Source organism: Lathyrus oleraceus, chromosome 5, assembly GCF_024323335.1.
Source record: "Lathyrus oleraceus cultivar Zhongwan6 chromosome 5, CAAS_Psat_ZW6_1.0, whole genome shotgun sequence".
Lineage (NCBI taxonomy): Eukaryota > Viridiplantae > Streptophyta > Magnoliopsida > Fabales > Fabaceae > Lathyrus > Lathyrus oleraceus.
In genome coordinates this window covers 98758-104757 of record NC_066583.1, presented here as the reverse complement: position 1 = coordinate 104757, position 6000 = coordinate 98758, and positions in this window count along the sequence as shown.

Genomic DNA, 6000 nt, shown 5'->3' with positions numbered 1-6000 from the left:
GTCCATACATTGTCAAGAGAGCCTTTTCAGGCAGTGCTCTGTTGCTCACAACTATGGATGGGGAGGATTTCACTCGTCCTGTGAATTCAGATGCAGTCAAGAAATACTTCGCCTAAAAATAAAAATAGAATAGCTCGCTAAATTGAAAACCCGAAAGGGCGGCTTAGGCAAAAATGAGCGTCTCGGTGGATTGAAAACCCGAAAGGGCGTCTGTCGCAACCTAAAAAATAGTGCGAAAAAAACAACCGGCGAGAAAGAAATGACAGAAGAGTCGCCACCGTGCGTTATTTATCCCAAAGGAGGGAAAGGAAACGCCCAAGGTAAACCTGAAAAAAGGAAAGGAAAAGACAAGGTCTCGCAACCAAATCTTGGGTTCGGGAGCCAATTATGCGAAGGGAAGGTATTAGCACCCCTACGCATCTGTAGTACTCTACGGGATCCACTTTTGTTGTTCTTGTCTAAAGGGTGTAGGTTTATCTAACGTACTATTTACTAAAAGGGGGGTCAAAAGAAAATGACTCGCACGGATGTCGTATCCACTACATACGTATCTCATTCGAATATGAGAATCAGAGTCTTCGTAGCTCGGCTACCTAGGGGTTAAAGAGGAGTGTGCTCGTTAAGACATCGCGTCTTATGCCTACGTATCTCATCTGGAATGAGAATCAGAGCAAGCCGTAGTTCGGCTAACTACGGGGTAAGGGTTGAACGACGTTACTATGCAATCTACCGGATGCTCGACCTTTGGAGACTTACTCGCCTGTAGTAGAAGGAGTAACGTGTTCTTAGGAGAAGAAAAATCAATGAGTTGCTGGGTTTTAGGAATGCTCATGCAAAAAGGAAGTCCTAGACGAAGGAACAGTGCTACCTTAATTGACATGCAAACGAGAGACTATACGAAGCCTAGCAATCCTATGGGGAGACGACCACACCACACAAAACATGTATCATAAAGTAAATCTACCGACAAGGGGGCTCAAACACACAAAAAAAAACATTGCCTCCTATTGAGGTCTTCCAGCTAAGAAAGCGTAAAATGCGGGAAAGGGGGTAAAAGTACCACACGGATAAAGATCCGAAGCAACAGCAACTAAAGAAATCAGAAACCCCGAGATCTCCCAAGCTAGCACTATCAAAGAAAGTGAATCAGTACAGGTAATCGGAATAAACCTCCAGGTGGTATCCCACAAATAAAGTGGAATACCAAGCCATCTCTACAAGAGTCAGGTGAGCCCTCACAAAAACTCAACAAACAGGTTAGGAAGCAATGCATGGATGCAATAGAAAAACATGTCACTACAGAACACAAAACAGATTAGAGCAAACAGAAAAACAACTACTGTCGCGATCGTTGCTGCATCGCCTAGCGAAAGCTTAGCGAAGCTTTGCTGCAGGCTCGCCTAGCGAAGGTGCTAGCGAACGCCTGCGGGTTTTGGGTTCTTCATTGATAACAGGTCGATCTCGGTAACCCCAAACCCTATGGTACACATTTCAGAAATTAAACGATTAACATTCAAGGCATTGATTTACATATTCATATACATCTAAATCCGTGGGCAAAACCTCACGATAATACCTCACACATTCAGAGTATTCAAATTAAGCATAGAGTAACGGGAATAAGGCAAACATGATTGGAGAGATCGAATGAAATTGGATTGCACCGGGGTTTGCAGAACAATCTCAGGGTTTGTATGAGGCAGAGCTGGTTCTTTGCCGATGGGTTCCCTTCAGTGTCCGGAGGTTGCTCTGAACTCTGTTAGCTTCCTCTCTGGCTTTGTTAGGTTTAGGTTTCAGATCAGGTTAGCTCAGGTCTTTTCAGGTCAGCTCTTTTTGGGAGATGGGAGTCTAGTATATATAGCCTAATTTCCGTGGCTTTGTGGGCTCAAATGAGAGCAACTCAAACCCAAGACTTTCTGTTATTTTTCTCAAACGCGTGAGCTTCGCCTAGCGAAGGATCTGCTCGCTTAGCGAGCATGAAAGTTCAGTTCGCTTAGCGAACCATGTTGCTCGCCTAGCGAGCATGACAGCTCAGGCTCTGCTTTTCCAAACTTGGTAACCTGTGTCCTGGACCTTTGTTCCTTTAAGATTAATGCTTTGAATGATGAATAGACCTCATTTGAACATGTTGGAAGTAACCTAAGTCATTCCCTTGTGTTGACTGATCACCCAGATAGGACCCACAAAGTGTCTTGGATGATATTCAGGCTTCTTGGATCTAATTCTGATTGACATGATGAAATGCAATATGAAAATGAAAAATGACCTAAAAATGAATGCATGAATGAGGAGGGCAAATTTTGAGGTGCTACAGCTGCCCCTATTCAATCAACTGTGAACCTGAACGGATGAAAGCAGCGGCTATCAGACTTTCAAGGTAAATAGGGATTGAATACCAAAAGAACCGGAGAATTTGCACTATGTAGGTGACGAATTAAAGAAAGCGGGGTCATTTACCGATGGCGGCTTCAAAACAAAATTGATATTTACCGATATCAAAGAAAGCGAGGCCATTTACCGATGGCGGCTTCAAAACAAAATTGATATTTACCGATATCAAAGAGAGCGAGGCCATTTACCGATGGCGGCTTCGCTGGGGAGAAAAAAGATGTTTACAAGTGAAACGAGACCAGACATTTACCGGTGACTGGGGAGAAGCTCGATGATTACTGATAAGACCAGGCATTTACCGATGACTGGGAAGGAACTCGATGTTTACCGACATCGAACAAGATGTTTACAAGACTAGACATTTACCGATGACTGGGAAGGAACTCGATGTTTACCGACATCGAACAATGATGTTTACAAGACCAGACATTTACCGATGACTGGGAAGGAACTCGATGTTTACCGACATCGAACAATGATGTTTACTGACACCAAGGAAAGAATATATTTATGAAACGAAACCATTTACCGATGGTAAACATGAAGTATTTGATATTTACGGATAGCGAAGATGTTGGGGAATCTTGAACAACAAGACCATTTACCGATGGTTAACAAGCGGCTGATGTTTACCGACATCGAACAATGATGTTTACCGACACCTAAAAGGGAAAGGACACATACGGGTGTTGACAGAACGATTTTTTGTAGACATCATGAGAGACATGCCATTTACTGATGGCTAATGATTGGAATTCGATGTTTATCGACATCGAAAGATGATGTTTACCGACATCAAAGAAAGGCACAGACATTTACGGGGATTAACACGACACTTACCTGTATCGCAAGGATGACATCTACATATGTCAAAAATAAGGCAGACACTTACTGGTGACTAAATCGGAAGAGAATCAAGCTTTCCTTTCATGGACTGATGAGAAAATAAATCTCACTGGGATTATCGATTCTGAATGTTGCTAAGAGCAACTGCTGCAAATATGCTACATTGATGTTGAAAAATGATATGTCTCTTCCGGAGATATGATCCAATCTGGTTTAATACATGTATGCATATGTTTGAGTTTTCTATGGCGTAATGCTCCACACGCGATTTGAGAATGCAAACGCAAATGATGATTACTACATGCAAGATGCAAAGGGAGGAAAACTCCTGCTGGGAAAGCAAATGATCACTTTACTGAGCACACAATTTCTGATTCGATCCTCCAACTCTGTGGGGATATACAACAATTCTGCTGAGGATACCATTCTCGGAACGGTAGAGAAACCAACCCAACTGGGGAGTCACCTGTTGGGAAAACACCAACCTCTCGACCATGCCGGGGAAACAAATTCTGAACCTGACTTAGACGACCCAACTTCTTACACGACTGGACAGTGTTGAAACAACAGGGTCTTCCTTCGAATAAACTTTGGCTTATCTGCTTTAGCCATCAATCAAAGATAGTAACCTGCAAAACGGCAGGACATACATGCCCCAGGGGATCGTATGGACAAGATATACTCAAGTGTACTCAACATTCAAAATGATTTTCAGATGTTTTATCTTTCCGCACATCATTGTCTAGCCTTCATGTTTTTAGATGCAATGTTTATAAAAAATTCGGACGTTTTTTTTTTGCAAACAAAACAGTAAAAATAAAAAACAAGAGAGAAATTTGACTGAATAACGACTTTTATTGTTTGAAAATGGCCTATAAAGGCAAATACATCAGGAAGCAATTCCTAGGAAGAGGTAATTGCGCCAAAAGAGAGAATAAACTATCCTATTGGCAATGTGAACACGGCATTCCACTATTTTCCAATTCTGTTAGGACTCATAGATCTTCAATTTCCCCCAAATTCTTTGCTTTCTGAGCAGAATGGTTGGACTGATCATATCCTTCAAGATGGTAGACACTGAAACGCGATGAAGTACAGATAACTCAGACTGTAGTCTTCGCTTTAATCCCTAACTTTTGCCTGGATCGCCCTTTTCGGGTTTTCAATCCACCGGGATACCCATTTTTGCCTAAGCCGCCTTTTCAGGTTTTCGACTTACCGGGTGTACATTTTTTTTATTCTTTATCCCTAACTTTTGCCCGAACCTTTTTCTTTCCTTTTTCTCTTGGTTCGCCGGGATGCCCTTTTTTGCCTGGACTTTCTTTCTTTGTCCAGCGGGTCAGTTTATGCGAAGTATTTTTTGACTACATCTGAGTTCACAGGAGACGGAAAATCTTCACCATCCATAGTTGTAAGCATCAAGGCTCCACCAGAAAAGACCTTTCTAACAACATATGGACCTTCATAATTCGGAGTCCACTTGCCCTTGTTATCTGTACCGGGAGGAAGGATCCTCTTCAAAACTAAGTCACCTATTTGATAGATTCGCAGACGCACTTTCTGATCAAAGGCCTTCTTCATCCTTCTCTGATATAGTTGTCCATGGCACACAGCTGCTAATCGTTTTTCCTCAATTAAACTTAACTCATCAAACCTGGCTTGAGCCCACTCAGCCTCGTCGAGTTTTATATCCATCATCACCCTCAAAGAAGGGATTTCAACTTCTACTGGCAAGACTGCCTCCATGCCATACACAAGTGAAAACGGAGTTGCCCCGGTTGACGTACGCACTGAGGTACGATACCCATGCAAAGCGAAAGGCAACATCTCATGCCAATCCTTGTACGTCACAACCATCTTTTGCACAATCTTCTTAATGTTCTTGTTTGCATCCTCTACAGCACCATTCATCTTTGGTCTGTAAGGAGAAGAATTATGGTGTTCGATCTTAAAGTCTTTGCAAAGCTCTTTCATCATCTTGTTATTGAGATTCGAACCATTATTAGTGATGATTCTCTCAGGAACCCCATAACGACAGATGATTTCTTTCTTAATGAATCGAGTAACCACTTGTCTGGTAACATTGGCATAGGAAGCTGCTTCCACCCACTTGGTAAAGTAATCAATTGCGACTAGGATGAAGCGGTGTCCATTAGAAGCAGTAGGTTCAATCTTGCCAATCATATTGATGCCCCACATCACGAATGGCCAAGGAGAATTCATAATATTCAGAGGGTTTGGTGGTACATGCACTTTATCTGCATAGATCTGACATTTGTGGCACTTCCGAGCATATTTGAAACAATCAGATTCCATGGTTATCCAGTAATAACCGGCTCTTAACAACTTCTTGGCCATTACATGACCACCAGCATGGGTACCGAAAGATCCCTCGTGTACTTCCTGCATTAACATGTCTGCTTCGTGTCTAACCACGCATCTGAGCAGAACCATGTCAAGGTTCCTCTTGTACAACACATCATCCTTGTTCAAGTAAAAGCTTCCAGCTAGCCTTCTCAGTGTCTTCTTGTCATTCTTTGACGCTCCTTCAGGATACTCTTGGCTTTTGAGGAAATTCTTAATATCATAAAACCACGGCTTCTCATCAATAAAAAACTCGGCTGCAAACACATACGCAGGCCTCTCGAGTCGATTCACAGCAACGTGTGGCACATGATTCTGCCAATGAACTTTAATCATGGAAGACAATGTGGCTAAGGCATCAGCCATTTGATTCTCATCTCGGGGTACATGATACAACTT